This window comes from Pagrus major, chromosome 16, assembly GCF_040436345.1.
Source record: "Pagrus major chromosome 16, Pma_NU_1.0".
In the NCBI taxonomy this organism is placed as follows: Eukaryota; Metazoa; Chordata; class Actinopteri; order Spariformes; family Sparidae; genus Pagrus; species Pagrus major.
Window position 1 is genome coordinate 18618337 of NC_133230.1, and position 19102 is coordinate 18637438.

The 19102-nt window shown below is 42.9% G+C and overlaps 1 protein-coding gene across 1 annotated transcript in view; it reads right to left on the bottom strand.

The window, feature by feature from the left end:
* The window catches only part of luzp1 (leucine zipper protein 1), a 49242-nt gene extending 30140 nt beyond the window's left edge, over positions 1 to 19102 (bottom strand). Inside the window, exons 1-2 of the mRNA XM_073482726.1 lie at positions 19037 to 19102; positions 1387 to 1445 (exon numbers count right to left, since the gene is read on the bottom strand). The gene's annotated coding sequence lies outside the window, so the exon portion shown is untranslated. The remainder of the gene's footprint in view (positions 1 to 1386; positions 1446 to 19036) is intronic.

The window sequence follows — 19102 nt, forward strand, 5'->3', positions numbered from 1 at the left end:
TACTATACAAACAGTCAAACTGTTCCCTTTGGTAGGGCCGATGAGTCAGTGACATCCCTTGATAAAAGAATCAGACTTCTGATTATGGGAAACCTCAATACCAACAAGACGTGCCTTCAGTAGCAGGATGCTGACGAGAGAAGCTCCTTTTCCTGTCTTACGATAGCTGTTCATGGTCTCTGTGAGTTCTGGACTATTTACGATGAATTCAGCTCAAGCAGGATGTGAACCAGCATCCGCAATAATAAACGCATGTAAACGCAGCTCAGTGAAGACGCACAGAACACGCCTTGGCCACATATTGACCTTAAACTGTTGTGTGAGCAGACAGCAGTAGACACGGTGAGACAGTGACACATGTACTGTCTCTGCTGACTAACTTGGCCTGATAGCACACACATACACACAGCAGCTGCTTGTCCCTGAGCGGTGTGTGAATGTTTACACGTACGAGTGTACTGACCCATATGTTACAGAATGTATACAGTACAGTATAAACGTATGTGTGCCACTCCTGTGTGACTTCAGGCAACAGGGAAGGAAGCGCGGCGCCGGCATTTGTGCCCAACAGGAAACAGGCTCACAAAGAGCAGAGGAGGGGCGGAAGAGAGCGAAGAGACGGAGGGGGAGGAGGGAGAGAGGAAGGGAGGAAAAGGTGGGCAAAGCAGGAGGATGAGGAGGAGGAGGAAGAGGAGAAGAAGAGCGATAGAGGAAAATATTTGAAATTCAGAGCATTATCAATACTGTGAATCGATCTTGTCTGATTGGGTGACATGACACAAGTAAGCACACACACTCACACACAAATAACTAATTGGGGTATCTTTTGGTTCAAGAGAGCCACGTTATCCTTTAAAGGACAGTAGGCGATCTTTCAGGAATAGTTGATGAGCACACAGGTGGAGGGCAATTAGCTTAGCATTATACTAAGTTGTTGTTACGCTGCTGCTGTAAACATGTGAAAACAGCTGGCTTGCCAGCTTTAGAGGCACTTGTAAGTGCATCTTTGGACTTTGCCAGGTTAACTGTTTCCCCCCTATTTCCAGCCTTTATGCTAAGCTAGGCTAATCACCTCTGGCTCCACCTCCATACCTAACACACACATGAAAGTGGTATCAGTTTTCTTCGCTTCCTCACTCTCGGAGGGAAAACATTTTGTTTAACTATTCCTTTAAGAAACATAAAATACCAAGTGTGTTGAGTAAAGTAAATAGATTGCATAATGCATAACAAACACAAGATTAGGGTAATATGTAAAAATTTCTTTGAGGGTTAGGGTTACTTTAATTAAGTTTGGCCAACCGCAAATATGTGCAGTAACAAATATGTGCAGGAAAGAACAGAAATAAATCAACATTATTTAAACTGCATGAAGGCACAACTTACATTTTAGATGCATCCGTCTGTCTGTCGCACGTTAATCTCCTCTTCCCAAAGTCTCCATTCTGTGGTTGAAAACACACAAGCAAGGCATGAGGTTAGTAAAAGCCTCACTGGTCATCATAATATCAAGACACACACTAATGCCATCTTTCACCATTGTTATGCTTGGCAATTGGCAAGGCCTCGAGCCTGCGGCCGGGCTGACAATGCCCTCACTGTGGGGGAGAACGTTCACAGTCAAGCTAACGGGCTAAGAATGAGCTAACTGCTCAGATATGAGATGCATTCGGAGGCTTTGCAATAGACTCATGCATGAGCAGACAAGCAGCGTTTGGCCACGACAACAGAAGGCCCTATTCAGTTCTCTGGGGAGGCACTGGTACACACACAAACACACACGCACCATTATCATAATCATCATCATCTTAGAGGCTCTCATCTGCTTCAAAACATGTGCGTGGTCAAACACACACACACACACACACGAACACACACACACACAGAAAACAACCCAGACTTGGAGCATTCCACTACAGTAGCATTCCATATGTTTGGTTAAGCACAGAGAATCCAGATTTAAGACTGGAGTCTGGACTGAATTTAAAGGATGGGAGAGGGAAGCAGAGGGAGGGGGATAAATGAGGAGGAGGGGGGCTGGAGGAGAAAGAGAACATTCCTGTGAACAGTAAGCAGCAACAGGACTCCCCTTGTACAGAAAAACATATATTAAAGAATGAACCACCGAGCTCATACTTTATGCCAAAAAGTCAAAGATGTGCTCAGAATGAAAGAAGGTTTTAACAAGCTACAGTTTCCTAACAACTAAGCCATCTGCTGACGATGAAGACCATAGAGGATGTTTAATAGCCAAAGAACAAGCAAGTAAGTAGGCGGTTGAGGTTGAGTTGGAACTGTTTTGACACCTTTTACTGTACGAAGAAAGGCAGAGGAGATGGGGAAAAAAAGAGAAGAAAAACTGCCATACAAAAAAGTAGTGCTGCATCTAATGATTGTTTTCATTATCGATTGATCACCGACTTAACTGCCTCGAAAAATGTCTTGTCATTTGAAATCAAATTTCAATAGCTGAGCCAATAAGCATGCAGCATGCAAGTTGTCAACACGTTACTATAGATGTCAGTGTCATGCATGTTCCTCCTCTTCAGCCTTCCATCCGGGTGATGTCTTCAAAATGATTGTTTTTTCAGTCCAAAACTCAAAGATCTTTAACTTGCCACCACAAAAGATCAAGATAATCTGCATATCCTCACATCTAAGGGTTGAAATCACTTGATTTGAGGCCTAAAAATTGTGTTAAAGATAAATGAACATCAAATCTGATTATCAACTACTTGTTTTAGCTCTAGAAGCATGAAATAATACAGTTAATGTTTCATAGTCATCTGTAACTGTTTAGAAAAGGAGTTCTTTCGTGACTGTGAGAGAGTAAAGGCAAGTGAAGTGCTCAGAGACACTTTGATCATGTGAGTAGCGACTGATGGACAGAAAGAATCGGTCTTTCAGGTGCTCCTGCCACTCTCAGCTCCTGTCTGTCGAACACCTTCTGTTTGATCCTACACATCTTTTCTTTACAGGAAGCAGACAGCCCTGCTTCTCTGCTCTCAGCTCCGTCATGTTAAATTCACGAAGGCAGCGGCGTGACACCAGCACACACATTTTGCTGAATCATCTGACATTCTCACGCTAGACAACAGCGCTTCTACACTGCACTAAACCAAATGTGTGATTCTGGCAGCTGTTTTTGAGTGCTGTGTGATTGATAAACCCTCAGTTTAATTAAAATATGTGACTTTATAAATGAGATTCAACACATTCTTAGCGATCCAGAAGACGCCAATTACCCTGGTGACCAGAGACCACATGTTTGTCTGTGTTTGTATGTTTTTCTGGTGTGTCTGTGTGTGTGTGTGTGTGTGTGTGTTTGTGTGTAGGGGGGCTATTCATTCAGACAGTTATCCAACCCGTAACCAAACGAAACAGAAAACAGCTGTCTCCTTCTCATCCCTTGCTCCCACTCACGCACACAGCATGTCAGGTTGGGGAGGATTCATTACGTTACTCAGCAGAATAAGCTGAAAATGTCTGAGGTGGCTCTTTGTCAAAGGTTTTTATCTGTCTCTGAGAAGACAGTCGTCAGCTCAGTTAACAATTCCCCCCCCCCCCCCCCCCCCCCCCCCCCCCAAAAGCAAGTGTCATTTCTGGCACACGGCATCCACTTCACATACATTTAGGTGTCAGGAAGAGAACTTGTGCAGTAGTTGACTGATAATCTACAGATGGACAGAGGCTGTGTCCTTGTCGCCAAGGGTTCGAATCCAGTCTGAGGCCCTTTCCTGCATGCTTTGCACTGTACTGAATGAGGAAGCCTGCTGTTCCTGTACAATTTGTGTTGATGGAATGTGATTATTTGTCAGAACAAGTCTGCACCAAGATGCGCGCCTGCATATTTATCGATTTGGAGTATTTAGCACTTCTTGTCCTTACTCGCAATAGAAGTCCAGTCAGTGTGCTAATATTACATAGCAACAAGATATTCCTTACCAGAAACTACAAACTCTGATGTGTCAAACGGAGCGGGAAGTCCGGTCCCCCTTTGTCATGCTACGTAAGCACTTTATTGTGTAATGATTACCTTTGAGCATGGCTATCACACACATACTGGGAGGCTGTTGATAAGTTATCAGAGTATGCTTTTAGGCTTACACTCTGCAAACACATATAGCGCATGTGAGGCCACACACGAGTCCACTTTGGCAAAGATACTTCAGCCTGACATTGATCTGACTGGTACTGGATTTCATGGGCAGGTACAGCCCAAAGATGAAAGTTAGGTTATAATCTAGTCACCCCCATGCTGATGGACAGTCAAGTGAGGTTTCGTAGTCCACAAAACATTTCTGGACCTTCACAGCAAAACAGTGTTGCAGCATTTTGCTGCTACTGAAGTAGATAGGCTTACTTTATACAGTATAAAAACAACAGGAAAAAATAAATCCCAAATGGCTCCATACAGCTTGTCCAGCATAATCTAAGTCTCCAGAAGCCAATCCCAAATTGATTTGAATAGATGTTATTTACACCCTTTTAAAAGCCAAAAACTTCACTGTAGCTGCTAAGCGAAAAGCATTAGCGTGCACACCATCTGGAGTGGGGGCAAGAGCTCAACTGCTTGTCAAGTGTGTAAACAACATCTTATCAAATCAATTTGGGATCTCGGGGGCTCTGGAGACTTGGATGACGTTTTAAAACTCACCATCTACTTCAGTTGCTTAGGAGAAAGCTGCAACATTGCTTTGCTGGGACGCTTGGTAAATAATGACTGAATTTTCCTTTTTGGGTGAACTGTTCCTTTATGTTCATTTTAACATACATTTTGAAAAGTCGACCATATGAAGCAATATGGTAAACATCTCAAAATATCACATATAAATGGCACAGAAGATGATCTATTCACCAATGCTTTTAAGGAGGAGAAACTCTGTGTGTCTGAATGGCACATTCTGGATGCATTTAAATGCAGCGTGGAAAAGAGAGTGTCAAAAGAAAGAGGGGCAGAGGAACCATGTCGGGTAAAACAAGAGAGGAAACGAGGGAGAATGAAAGAAGGGGGAAGAGAGAGATCATGTTCAATTTCCTCCACTGGAGAACGTTTCAAGGCCTGAAACTCCATCCTGGGCTCCACCGGCCAGGCGGGCCTCGTTTGCATGGGAGCCCATTTCCTGTGTGTGATTAGCAGAAGGGAGAGTGTGTGTGTGGATGTGTGTGTGTGTGCGCACTGGGGGTTGCAGTTCAGAGAGGTCTGGGGTTGTTTTGTCTGCTCGGGGAGGAAAGGAATGCCCAAATCAAACACAGTGAACAGGATGCCTAGAGAGAGAGAGAGAGAGAGAGAGAGAGAAGGACAAGGGAAAGAGAGGGAGAAAGAGTGAGCAGATACACAGTGAGGAGAAAGATGGGGAGAGACAGGAAGCAGGGATCCAGACAGAAGGAGCTAACAAAAGCAAGGAGGTGGGAACACCAGAGAAGAATAGAGGAAGAGATCAATTTTTCACTCGCTGCCACCGAAGCCTAAGAACAGCATTCCTCCTGCTGCTATTTGCATTCCAGCTTAGCGTCAAGGTGGGGTAAGAATTTGTCTACAAGCTGATGAGCTGTCAGATGGAAAACCATCCACCCCTTTGACTTCACTGTGAACCTGCAGAACCTGTCTTAATATCTAATGACTTGAAGCGTTCAGCCCTCCCTGTTCCTCAAACAACAGCTGAGGCTTTCACACACGCACACACACACACACAACCGCTGACAGCACAGATTAGTGTCGACTATTTTTCATTCACACAACAACAGTAATATGACAACTTGCAATGTCACAGAACACCTCTGTTGCCTAATAGCTCAAATATAAAAGAAACCTCCTGGGTTGTAAACTAGGCAACATGTGAGGAGTCTTTAAAAGGTCAAATCCATTATTTTAATGAAACAAGACTCAGCCTGCCTGAGAAAAGGAAAGCCAACAAATGTGATTTCAAAGCATTTTTACATTCTCACTTAACTCATAAGGAGTCTGCGTTTTCAATTATGACGGTACGACAGAGTTGTAGACAACATTTTATTGTCGTTATCGATTCATCTGACAAACTGTTTGGTTGGCAAAATGTCTAAAAGTGGTGAAAAGTGCTCATCACAATTCCCTTAAGCTCAAGGTGGTGTCTTCAGATTGTTTGTTTTGTCCAACGGACACGTCATAACATTTTTTTTTTTTCACGTTTTAAACTAAAGTTCTTACATATTGCACCTTTAACGAAGACAGGGTTATGTTTTCTGTAACTTTGGGGGTTGTGTGGCGCTGGAAGAGGAGGTCACATATACAAAATAAACACAGGATGGAAAAAGAGGGAGCTGATTTAAGGTTGGATCATAATTTCTAGAAGATCATAAGATCAGACGATTTTAGATCATGACTAATTTTGAAGGCGCCCACAATCTACTTTTAGACAAAAGAGACTACGACATCTATTGTCCTCTTACTTCTGTTTCCAAACTTCACATAACCTCATTGACTAATGGATCCATGCAATGTGAGTCATTTAGCCAACTACATTGCTGCACTGACTGGACAAATGGCTTCAAAAGGCTCTTCCTGCAATGTGAGTTTTAGCTAGAGTTGCAACGCTATGAGATTTTCATGGTAGGATAACCATCTCAGAAAATATCATGGTTTCACTATAGCACAGTATACAGTATAACATAATTATTATGATTACTGTTGTGATCATTATTATTATTCTTTAATCTTTAATACAATATTGTGATTAAATAGATCATAATATTATTTTGGGGTTAGATTCCCAACCCCTACCTTTAGGCCTACAAATAAAGAGTGTAGTACTTAATTTTGTATTCCTTGTAGTTTGGATAAAGTTTTAAAACAGCATTTAGACCTTCATGATGAGAACAACATTAAGTTACCTGATCAAAATTTTCTGAGGGAGGTAGAGTTGTGTTAGGTGGAATCAAACTCACGACCCTGGTATTTCTAAAATCCTGGTTACGGCCCTGTAAACCCAGTATACACCTATAAAAATAACAAGAAACACATAACTTTCTTATTTCCCGGCAGTTTAAAAGTTCAGTTTCCAAATACTTCCTTGTGTTGTGTGTGCGAGCCGGACCCTGCCCATGCAGCAGCGAGCCATTCCTTGACTGGCAGAGCAGAATTGATAGGCCGCTATTGTTTCCTTTTAAGGTCAATTGTGTCTCAAACGCTTGGCATGGCTGGGAGTGCAGATGCAGCTGGCTGGCAGGAGAGATAAAGCACTAATTTAACCGCATTCTTCTGTGCAGTCCACACCTAGAGAGAGAAAGAGGAAAGGGAGGCCGAGATAGAAATGGAATGAGAGAGAGAGAGGCTGAGAGTATTTAAGACAACAGGAGGTTGAAGTTTTTTTGAGGTTAAGACAGAGAGAGGGAGAAAAATGTATGACTAGAGGGTGAAAACAAGGAGGTAAAAACTACAGCGAGTTTGTCCAAGTGGGTGGGCGGGAGTCAATCTTTACCGCGGGCATCAAGCTCTGCTGTACCCTTGTTTGCCCCGGCAGTCAAAACACATCACCACATGTGGTGGGCCTGTTTGTCAAGGCTACAAGAGGAGGGTATACACATATACATACATGTCTACCCACATAGAAACCTGTAGAAAATGTGTCAGTCATCACATGGCCTCAAGTTCGTTCCTCAGCCAAATTGGCCTGAGCGGCATACTGCACCCTGAATAAAGGCATCAGCTACATGTCTAAAATGTTTAAATATTCTGCTGAGGAGGGAAGGAGGGGGCCCGGATGGCCAGACCGGCTTAGTTTCACAAATAAACCCAGACTCTGGGAGAAAAAGAGGGAGCCGGCTGAAGGGTTGGATCATAAAATATGCCTGGTATTCCACAATGTTCCACAGTGCACAAACGGGCCACTCAGGAGGGTTATGGGATTCCTGTGAGGCTCCTGTGTCCACATGCACGCACATATATACCCACACAAACACACAAGGTAACTGTGGGCGAGTTAGACATTCAACGCTGTAACACTTTAAAATGTGCTGTCCGACAATGAGTGCACACTGACCAATAAAGCAATCACAACAGAAAGAGAAAGCGTAGGACTAAATAGGTAAATAATGACATTTTGGTTAAATGGTGTCTTTGTTATCCAAATGTTAGCTGACTTTCAGTGACGCACAGAGATTGGGAAAGAGCAGGGCAGATGAAGGGACCACCAGGGGGGAGCCGATGACTCGCTCAAAGACTGAGTCGCTGTGTGTGTTTCTCTGCTTCAGCCTAGTACAGTATGTGTGTTATCACTGCGAGTGATTCTGTGTATTAAGGTCAACACAGAGATGTCCCAGTGACTCAGACTATTTTAAACTGAGGTGAAGTGTAGAGACGATTACTCAGTTAATCAATAAATCAAGCAAAACAGGACCTTAAATGAGCTTTTCTTGGTCTTGCATCGCAATAAACTGAATACTTCGGGGATTTGGACTGTTGGTGGGACAAAACAAGATATTAAAACTTGTCACCTGGGACTTTTGGAAACTGGGTCAAACATTGTCACTGTTTTTTCATGTTTTTAAACCAAATGATTAAATGATTGAGAAAAATAATTAGCAGATTAATCAAAAATGAGTTAGTTGTAGCCATAATTTGAAGAAATCACCTTAGGTTTCAGTCAAATTAATTAAGTAAAACAATCATTAGTGGGGGGTCCTTGCTGCCTTTGTTGCATGTCACACTCCCTTCTCTCTTTCCTTGTTTCCTGTCTGTCTCTACACTACAATTCTACCACCATGGCAGAAATCTCGGACATGAAAGGGTTTGTCTCCTGAGTACAAGCTGCACTTTTATGGCCTCGCTATGGCTTGCATTGTGCTGCTTCACTTCCCCTGGTTGGGACAGCTAGCACGACAAGGAGCTCAAAAAGCAATGCTGGCATTTAGGGGAAAACCAGCCAACCCAGCCCTCAGCTGCCCTTTACAAAAGGCAGCAGTGTGGAGATCTCTTCCAAAATAAAACCGAAGCAGAAAAGAGGGGGCGAAAAAGGGTACAGAAGGAGAGGCTGAAAATAGCCTAGCAGTCGGGGTCTGCATGCATCAGCACCACAATGATGAAAGCTCCTAAAACCAGACTTGCTAATACATGGATGGATGGATGAACAGAGGGAAGGATGTATGTGGGGAAGAAGAAAAACATCTTATCATGAGGGTAGGTGAAAACAAAAGACAACAAGAAAATGAGGCATCTTAGGAAAGTCAGACAAAGGTCATATACATGAAAAGTTGACAAGAAAGTGTCTACAAAGTGAATAAGAACCAAAAAATGAAGTTGACATAGGAGCCAAAACAGGCGAGAATGAGAGGAAGAAAAGAGTGGGAAGTGAGCAATCTCCAGGCCGCCACAGCGTCTCAGCATTCCTCTCCCTGAGAACATGTATATTTTCTGATCACAAGAAAAATAATCTGCAGGAGGAATTTTATTTTGAGAGCCACCCTGTAGATCCAAGGATTAGAGCAGGTCAGACAGGAGTGTGTGAGAGTGTGTGGACGATGTGAGAGTGTGCATAGCCCTCATACAGTCAAGGTGGCGGGACCAGAGCTTCACTAGATGGATCACTTGCAAAGGAAGAGCACGTGAAGATCAAAACCCGGACTGCTCGAGTCACATATGATCGAGTGAACAAACATCCACACCCACACAGCTGCACTGTACATCGACAAAGTCAATTTATGAACTTTTGAGGATGTTGACACAAGTATCACTAATCCAAAGTCCAACTTTCTTTTCCTCAACATCTCAGTCTGTTCACAAATTCTTTTACTCAACTTCCTCCTGTTGAAGTGAATAAAAAAAGAGAGAACTTGTGTTTCGAAGGAGGATATGGAAAATGTGTGAGTGAGAGTACAAATAGGTGACAAATTAAAGGAAAAACCAACATGAAGTGTCTAAGTAAGACGTTGGGCCACCTCAAGCAGCCACAACGGATTCACTGCTTCAAGTTTATGCCGCTTTAACTTGACTGATGAGCAACACTCGCAAGATTTGCCCTCATTTGGTGTTTTGATGGAGAATTCTGTTTAAAACATTGTTCCAAATTCTCCCATAGGTTTCCAACTGGGTTGTCGGTATTTTCATACTCATCAAACCCTTCATTCTTTAAGCTTCTGCATTATTTGTTCTGCACTCATTTATTCTGGGTTTTCTGGGATCCTTTCATTTGTCACATTCGAGGTGGTTCCCTAATCCACATTTTGCGAGATCAAAACATAGGAGACATCAGACGCATCAAAGCACAAGAGAGACAGCGGGCACATTTGATGTCGTCTCTCTGGGCCTCACCCAGAAACAGAAGCACCAGAGTCGGGACGGTCGGCGCCCACCAACGCATTTGATGTTCTAATAGTTGGCTGTTTCATCAGTTTAGTGTCATTTGGATTTGAGATACAATAAAAGCCATTATTGTATGAAAAACAATGATGTTTCAGAGTTAAAAAATCAGGAAAATCAGTTTTCCAGTTAGAAACATTTGTACACTATTCTCCAACCAGGCCCTCGGCACATGCTTGAGACCTCGCAATGAACCTGAACTCTGCTGAGCACTGGACTGGTACCGCCACCGTGAACTCCTGCCAACCGCTGTCACGTCAGTCAGTAGCCGTCCGACTGCAAATAACAGGCTAAAACATCATAAATTCTAGGGGACAGAAGCAGCAACTATAATGCTACGGAAGAGAGGTTGAAAGAGACATATTACAGCTCTCAGCATATAAACACACATTAAACTGTAACGATGGTACCCAAGACACACAAACCCTGCTGCTGGGTGAAGGACTTTGGTTCAACATTTAGCCTTTTAAGGATATTATTATTGAGGTGGTATTTTTTTTAGCTTTTGCTCCATCAAAGCGTGGTATGTATAGGCTGTGCCATCTTCCACCACCAACATCACGAGACTGATAGGAAGTAGAGCGTGATGTTCACCTTTCTTCTCCTCCCTTGATCACTGTCCATCTGGCTGCTCGGCCAGATCTCCAGGAAGAAGAATGCATCTCGAACCAGACTGGAATGGCTCCTGAAATATGCCAAATATGCCCCTGACCCCCCTCCTTTCCTGAAGACGTAGGTCTGCTCAATGCTAGCCCACCCTCCTTCCCTTCTGGTCCCCCAACCCACAGCATTCCTGCGCTGTGCGCAGCCCCGAATGCACGCATACTTACAATCGCAGATGACCCACTCACACACAAAAAAAAAAGTTAAGGACATTAATAACACAAGTTTCCACCCAACTGACCCAGACATGCCTTTTAAGGGTAAACGGTTCGGATTTCTCTTTTCATTCAGCCACCAATACATTCTTGGCAGGAGTGTTTTGCTACATCAACTAGCACTCAGCACGGAGAGCAGAGGGTTTGAAAGCAAGAGACAACTTGATAGAAAGACACGAGGTCAGTGCTCAATTTCAAGAATCTAAAAGTCACAGAAATCTTTGTTATAACAGGTTGTCAAGAATGTTTAACCCTGTGTTAAGCTGCAATTAGGTCGCATCGAAAATAGATCAGGATATTGTTTGCAACAGCTTGAGGAAAATGTGAGTCTTCAAAAGATAACTAAGATGAATGAGAAGACAAAACTACCTAATTCAAAGTTTGCTTAAGATTTAGGATTGTGACAGACGGTTATTTTCATTGCCAATTGAATATCTAATTATCGTCTTGATATAATAATAATTAGTTGTTTAGCTGATAAAATGTCAGAAAATGGTGAAAATGTCGATTTGTGGTTCCCAAAGCCCAAAATGTCATCCTCAAATGTCTTGTTTTGTCCACAAAGATACTTTACTTTACTCCTTTTTACAGAGAGAAGTAAAGACACCAGAAAATACTCAAATGTAATCAATTAATGGTAGCAGCTCTATTAAGATTCAAGATCAGTCCTTGGGAAGGGGCAGCAGTGGCTGGGCTAGAAAACCCCCCCACAAATGATACAATACATTCTATTACAGCATCTACATCAAATAGCAACTATGTCTGTCTCTGTTCCCATGTGATAAGGAAATGGTGGAGGGTTGGGGAGCCCAAATGAAGACCAGATGATGAGTTTTTTCCCCTCTTCAGTTACCAAAGCTTAAGAACCATCACATGGTCAACAGCAGGGCAGCTGCCTGGTTTTGAGGGCTGCAGGGGAGCGACGTTCATAAATTCAAATTCCTGAAATATGGCGCTAGCAAGCCATTTGGAAGTCTGGTACAAGTCTGCATTATAGCCAATAGATAACAGTGATAAGGGAGCATTGAAGACATGTGTTTTGAGCCACAGTGTTCAGTCTCCGAGCCAGTTTTATCATTTGTTATAAAAAGATGCCCCAAACTGTATTTGTTATAAAGATTCAGCTCATGCTCCAGGTTTTGTGTTTGAACAGCCACATGTTCTTAGCTTAGTTTAAGCAATGCTTTTACAGTTTCTAACTTCTCCGTTACTGTGATATGAGACTATATCTCAGTTTAAGGATACTGGATATTGTTATATTGTGATATGGTATAAGTGTTGTCTTCTCCTAGTTTAAAAGCTGCATTACAGTAAAGTGATGTACATATTTTTTACACTATATTGCAGTATTATTTAAAGGCCCATATATTGCCCAGCCCTACGACATACCATAATAAGGTAAGGTAAATTTAGCAACTGAAAGGTCATATATATGCTGTCATCTTATCCTCTTGACATAGTAGACCCCCAGCTACATATAGAGCAAAAGGATTTACAAAACACAATTAGGAATGTACATTAATAGCTCTCCGCTGAGCTGTCAGGATTTCTTCATAATGACGGAGGGAAAGGCGATGTCCAGCTGCCAAACTTGCTAAGCTGACTGGCTTGCCGGCTTGACACACATAAAATAATATAAGGAAATGGAAATGTGTCATTCAGAGTACAGCGCAGTACAAAGGGAGCGGAGGTCTGAGTTAAGTTTCAGTAAATGTTTCACACGTTCTTCCTCAGACTCGATGATTCATTCATATCAGGTCTCTCAGTGGTGGAGCATCCGCACACACAATCTATGAGCCTCAGATTTTGGCTCTGGCCGAACATTTGTGCCGAGTGTACAAAGTCGATCACTTAACAACAGCCTCATTTGCCAAAAACATTCCAATTTCATAACCAGCTGCTCATGTAACAGGCTTGATAACTACCCAGTGAGTCAATAAAATCTTTTACAGGTCAGTGAATACCAGAGATGTCAGTTTGGCGGACTTGTGAACGAGGACTCAGGGTGACAAAGCCTTGCAATGATGCTAAACATTATGACTCAAATTGGAAAATAATTAATGAGCAAGAATGATAGCTTATGGTCATATTGTATGACTATGAATTGTGTAATAATGTGATGAAATACCTTATTTTTCAGGCATCTGATTAATTGGATTCACCAAAATATTGCTGTCTGGTTATCTTCCACCTATCAACAGCTTCTGAGCTGATTTGCAAGAAACATCACCGTATGAATGAATCAATATAAAATGACATATCACTTTATTTTATCCATATTGCCCAATCCTAACATCATGTCATATTTTTTGTTAAAGTGCATCTTATTGATATTGGCACACTTATTTGATGGGTAAAGTGTGCATGCATCTTGTCTCGTCTATAGTCACGTGCACCTGCAGCCTTAGTCGGAGCACATCTCCTGTGATGAAACCGAGTCACCTGCGGCCCAGCAGAGTGGTGCGGCCTCTCTGAGCGACCACGCCACCACACAGCACAGAAAGCCCACCAGAGCAGCTGATAATGAGGAGGTCGTTTGGCACGCTTTGGAGGGCTAACGAGGGGTATTCATTCACACTCGCACACACGCAGAAGAAGTTGCATGAACAGAATCCATTCTTTCTTTGACCGGGAATTCTTGAAGAGTGAGAGCACATATCTGTTGCCTCGGTGTGTTGGCGTATGTGTTAATGAGAGCGCCGAGCGAGGCGTGTGAACGCTTAGAGCTGGGATGTACTTCTCTCCACTACTTGCTGAGTGATTGACACACTCAGTCTCTAGTATCCGATGACAGATCGACATGGCTGGGAACAGCATCGAGGAAAAGTGCTTTGGCACGCAGACATACACGCTCTCTCACACACACACACACACACACACTACGACCCCAAGAATACACACAAAGTTCAAGTAGTTTGAACTCCAGCTGAAATCACAGAGCCCTTCCCTGTCACTGGCCCTCCACTGATAAAGAAAGCTGGCAGGGAATAGAGGAATGAGAAGAGAGGGAAGAAGGGAAAATAAATGTGTACAATAGACGAGAGAGACCAAACAGACCAACTTAGGAGCTGGAAGGAGAAAATCTTAATTTTCTGTCGATTGTAATTGATTTTTCAACCAATCTTTTAAACTCTTCCTACCTCCAACAAACAGACTTTTCGGAAACACATGCTCATCCAGGCGTCTCTGTGGCATTAAGCCATCCTCCTGCAAGTCTTCTCATAGACAGACAACAACTCCAGCTGGCCTGCGTACTGTCAACAGCAGCCTCTGTCCCGGATACTGAGCCCATTATTGCATTATCACAAAACACACACACGCATACACACACTCACAAAGGATATACACTCACAGACTGTGTGTGTGGGCTTTAATACGAGCCTAGTAGAGATCATGATTCATCTGTACTATTTTAAAGAGGCCTGAGTCTGCCACTAATAATAACCAACACCAACACCATCCGGTCCAAATTCCAAACCCAGCTATCCATTACAGCTTATTAGGATGTGTAGGATACGCTGCAAAGGACACAAGTCTGCCCCATGTTGGCACCGACTTTTCCATTTATTACTTTGTTGGGTATTTCAGTCATATTTCAGGCAAAATGTCAAGCATTTGCTGGTTTCAGCTACTTAAATCTAAGGCTTTGCAGCTATTTGTTGTCGTTTATGGCACTAAATGATTAGTCTTTGGGTTTTGGACTGTAAGAAGCAATTTGAAGATGTCAGTTTGGGATCTGTGAGGATTTTTCTCAATTTTTTTGACATTTCATAGACTAAACCAGATGTTCCCAAACCTTCCAGAGCATACACCACTATATCCCAAACCAAATGTCCCAAGAAACAACTGCAAATACCAACATAAACAATAAAAGAGCCATCTTGCGTATAACAGCCTGGTAACATCCTTTTACTTTCTTTGCTAGAAGTGGCGCCGCCTGGCTCCAGCGTCAGCACTGGTGGCTTGACTGCTTACTTATCTTCAGCATTGAGTTTACCTGACCGTCATGGCCAGCGTTGTTTCTTGCTTCTCAACTATTTTTTTTTTATTCTGTAGACATTCAATATTCCCATCATACTGCTTGCTAAACAGCGACTTAGGAGTCCCATTCTTAATGTGTTTGTTAGCTAACAAGTTCATGTCGGCCATCACGTCACATCCATGGATGAATAGATCACATAATGTCACGGTCACCCTACGTGCCTCAGCACAGGCACATTTTATTTCAAAATGTTTAATATTTGAACGAATAACAACCTTTTTAATGTGATGTGCATATAACTTTTGTCTGTAATAAAATAAAATTAAATGATGTTAAATGACGGTTTGTAGTGCAATTTCAGCGAGGCTCTTGCGCACCACCAGGTGGAGCTTGTGTACCACAGTCAGGGAATCACTGGACTAAACAATTAATCATGAAAATTATTGGCAGATAAAGAGATAAGCATTAGCATTTGTTGCAGCCTTAGCATTATTAATTGACAAATCAAGGAAAAACTGTTTTAATATTAGCTGTCTTTCCACTGTGTTGTTTTCTTGTGAAGTTTGTGAATAATACAGCTTGATGACTGAAATAATACAGGACTGTCCAACTAAGCACTAACAATATCCTTTCTTTTTTGCATCCACTTGCAGCACATGACGTCAGCATCCGTGTAATTCCACACTGATGTGACGCTCCGACACTAACAGCAGGGGCTCTGTGCATAAACCTTGATGTGCCGAGTGGCAGTAATACTACCACCGACAGGCTGGGTTCGACATTCCCAGTGGTTTGATTCTCCCAGGCAGAAAACCTCAATATTTTAATTTAATCCCCAGAGCAGTCATTTAGCCACTCCGTAATCCCCAGGTCCAGTGCTTAGTCTGATAATTACCCTTATTGGACACCCATAATGATTAGTTTTTGGTTTCACCCAAAGCAGTGCAGGCAGTTTCATAGGGCGGTCGCGGGGTTCTGTGGAGTGGAAAACCAATCATGCGTGGTATAGCCCAGGTCGTAAAAGAGAAGGGAGAGGGGTATGATTATTACTTTGCATGGCAGGCGACAACTCCTGGACAGGACACGGTGCAAACTCTGTGTGATGTTAACTTTAAAGATCACTACACAAGTAAGTGATGGTGATGGTGATGGCACTCCTACTGTGTCAACATTAACAATCATCATTGCACTGGGCAGTCATGTTCACTTACTGGGATGAATGTCAAGAGGAGGGCATCCGTCCTCTGGGAATTCTCCCTCCTGAGAGCCAATCCAACCAAACCGAACTTGGAGCACAAGAGTTTCTCCAAGACTGTAAATGCATGGATCAAGAAGCCATGAGGGAAAATTTAGACATCTCACTCTTCACTTTGCTGCTACTCTCATTTAATTTTCCCTTTGCATTTCTCCCAACATTTCCAAACTGACAGCACAAAGTGCAGACATTCCCTCCACATGCGGTGTGATAATCCCCCCCAAAATACCGTAGGAAAACCCTTTTCGCACGTCTACCACCATGACAAGCTGCTATGCAAGTGTCTGTGCACGAGTCCAGGAGGAAAGTGGCTTCCCAGCAGCACGAGCTGGTAGCTCAGCTGGTATAATCAACAGCTGGCTGGGAGGGCGAGCCTTACTGGAAAGTCATCAGTGATTTTTTTTTGTCTCCTTCATGTCTGAAACAGGTCAAGGCAGGTCCCCTCCATCTCCTTCCCTCCCCGTGCTGCTCTTTACGAGCCCCACCTGGCAGATCAGTATTCCACCACTACAACTACCTTTTCTGCTGTTGACACATGCACACACACACTCCTCTATTACTGTTCGGGTGAGGCAGCACAGGGCACATACTGTTCACACTTTGGGTTTCATACATGCATGCGTCGCCTGTGCCGCACAACACATTCCACCTCATGTGAAGGAAAACAAACACATACTTAAAACCGAACAAACATGTCTTGCTACAATGTCTGTTGATTTGACTAATCACCAAAGCAGGGCTGCGACTTCTGAATATCTTAGTTATTATTTGATGTGTCACGTTTGATTAATTAGGTCTAAAATAACTGCTAGAAAGTTGTGAAAGATAGCCATCACAGATTCCCAAAGCTGCAGGTGATATACATATAAACAGACACAAGCATCATATCGATTACCAACTTTCAGCATTCGGGGCTCCAGGGCGCGACTATTTTGGTCGCACATGCACCCAAAAAATCTGTCATGTTCAACTAAACGTATTCATTGCTCGCAATGGTGCGCCTGAAATTTAGCATTTATCTTTCAAACATTGAGGATATCACCATTTCTTGTTGCATGCGCTGGGATTTAGAAACGCATGAAGAAAAACATGTATTTGCACCTTTATTCCTATTAACATTAATTTACATAATGTGTTAATAAATTACATTTGAAGCTATGTTTTGGTATCGTGTTGGTGCACCACGGCAACCAGTGTAAAAAGTTAGTTGGAGCCCTGCCATTAATTTTCAAATGCACTTCCAGCACTAAGCTCTCAGGCTAATTCAGTTCTGTGTGGTTACACTGAGGTTGTCCACCGTCCAAAAAACTGACCCAGCACACAGGAACATGTGCACAACTCATTTATCATTACAGGTTCATAAAATACAGGTGATTTTGACGATAATATCCCCTCACTGGTAGGCCTATGGCCTGCACTAGTCTATTCCTGGGTTAATGCAACATCCTTATGCTGACTTTTGTGCCCAGTTGTGATTTTATAGTGCTCAAAGTGTGATTAAACTAACCCCAGCATTTATTTAAGCCGGATAATGTAGTGTACTACGTGTGCCACCTCAGCTCACATGAACAACTGCATGCACTAGAGACCGACCAATACCCGATTTTTGGGGCTGATGCCGATATCGTAGATACATTGGTCGATATTCACACATTCTTTACGGTGATCCATCAAATGTGGCAATCAAACGCTTGTGACAAAGATATTTAACGCAGGCAGGATATTTTACAGTTTAACAATCGACAATATTGTCCTAACTGACATTATTGCACCTTCACGGGGAATTTAACGATTCTGAAGTACCCTAAGGATCTTTTCTGCATCATAATATCTTATAAAACGTATCCGTAATATATCTGTGATGGGCCGATACTGCCTGACAGTATCTGTCAACTGATAGATCAATGGGGCTCTGGCACATCTAACATATCTACACTACCACATATCATACAAGACGATGAAATATACTCTGAAGTGTAAAATATGTAGTGTGTGTGTGTAAACACAGTGTTCATGCTTCCCTGTATCCTGAAGGAGCTGATACCAAATGTCAACAAAAGAAAGTGAAACATTGTTGACTCCATGCATGTTAAATACCCTAAAATTCAGGGGAATCACAGCACACAAGTTAATATCCTCACCAGCTGCCATGAACACAGACTAGGGACACTGACATTGTTTTAATGTTTTCACCAAACCCACAGCTTGGGCCGAGTAACAAGCTGTAATTACAGCAGCAGCAGCCACCCTGGCGTTATTAAGTGCGTACATACATGTAGCCACCAAACAAATTGTTCAACCTGTAAGAAAATAGGCTGTGGACGGTCCACGCAGCGCTACTGTGACAACCACCTGAGGTTTTTTCGCCGCAGTCCTGGATGCTACATTTTGGCTACAAAACGAGCAGAGGAGGAGGAGGAGGAGGAGGAGGCGAAGAACAAGGAGGAGGAGGAGGAGGGTTGAAAAACTTGCCGCAGTTCAGACTTCTGCAGTCCCGACTCGCTGGGTCCAACTCAGGAAGCCCGCTGTCTGAACCCCCCGCTCCCATGTTCCCAAACACACCCGAAACATAAAGACTGAAACTTTACCTCGGCCGGTCCTCCGCCGGGTTGAGACAAACGCCACGGGTAAAATCCACAACTTCACACGGTCTG